Genomic DNA, 417 nt, shown 5'->3' with positions numbered 1-417 from the left:
GGGTCTGTTGAGTTGGGGTGAGTTTGGGCTGAACTGGGGCAGGGTGGGTGCCGTACCACCGCGGTGAAGGGTGTGCAGGAGAGAACCCCAGCGCAGGGCGCGCGCGGGGGGTCAACCAGACCCTCCCTGAGGAGAGGAGAACCACAGTAATGACAATAAACCAAACGGTGCTAGCGTATCCTACAGCAATGGCTCCAAATGCTGCTTTAGGGCCGGATCCATCCCTCGTGCTGGTGTGGCCCCACGCGGCCAGGTGGGATCACCCGTTTTTACTTTATCGGTCGATTGATTTGGGCCTGGCTGTAATTAATACCGAGTGCCCATGGTTAGTGCACGAGCGTCCTGGCTTCTGCTTGGCGCAGAGGACCAGCAGCATCGATGTGTTGGGTCTCAAAGGCGCTCGGCGCCACGCAGCGT

This window comes from Phaethon lepturus, unplaced genomic scaffold (assembly GCF_000687285.1).
Source record: "Phaethon lepturus isolate BGI_N335 unplaced genomic scaffold, ASM68728v1 scaffold33239, whole genome shotgun sequence".
Classification (NCBI taxonomy): domain Eukaryota; kingdom Metazoa; phylum Chordata; class Aves; order Phaethontiformes; family Phaethontidae; genus Phaethon; species Phaethon lepturus.
This window is presented reverse-complemented; position numbering follows the sequence as displayed.